A 446-nucleotide genomic window follows, 5' to 3' on the forward strand; every position below is an offset into this window, starting at 1 on the left:
ACTGGTGCAGTTTGAAGCATGTCGATTTGAGAAACAATTTATACGTTTTTATGCACATTATTATGTTATTAAAAACATTTGTGGATCTTTTTGAGACTAATTCAGCTCCATACTTTGGGTCAGCAAGGATACCTTTAGACTTCTGTGCAGTTCTGGTTCTGTCCAGCAGGGGGAGCAATACCAGACTCATCCCTATCTGTTTGCTACACATCCTAAGAACCCTGTTTAGTTTGTTTATTTTATAAATTGAAGAAAATGTTAAAAGTGATTCGATAAAACAAGAGTAAAACATTTTCATATAAACGGTATTAACATGAGATGGATTTTGAAAAAGAAACTGGGTTTTGCAGGTAATCCATGGTGTTTTGCTGTTTGCACGAATAGTTTTGAGAAATGCTCTAACTCAGTGGTTCTTAACCTTTTTTGAGGTACCGAACCCCCCAGTT

This window comes from Poecilia reticulata, linkage group LG9 (genome assembly GCF_000633615.1).
Source record: "Poecilia reticulata strain Guanapo linkage group LG9, Guppy_female_1.0+MT, whole genome shotgun sequence".
Lineage (NCBI taxonomy): Eukaryota > Metazoa > Chordata > Actinopteri > Cyprinodontiformes > Poeciliidae > Poecilia > Poecilia reticulata.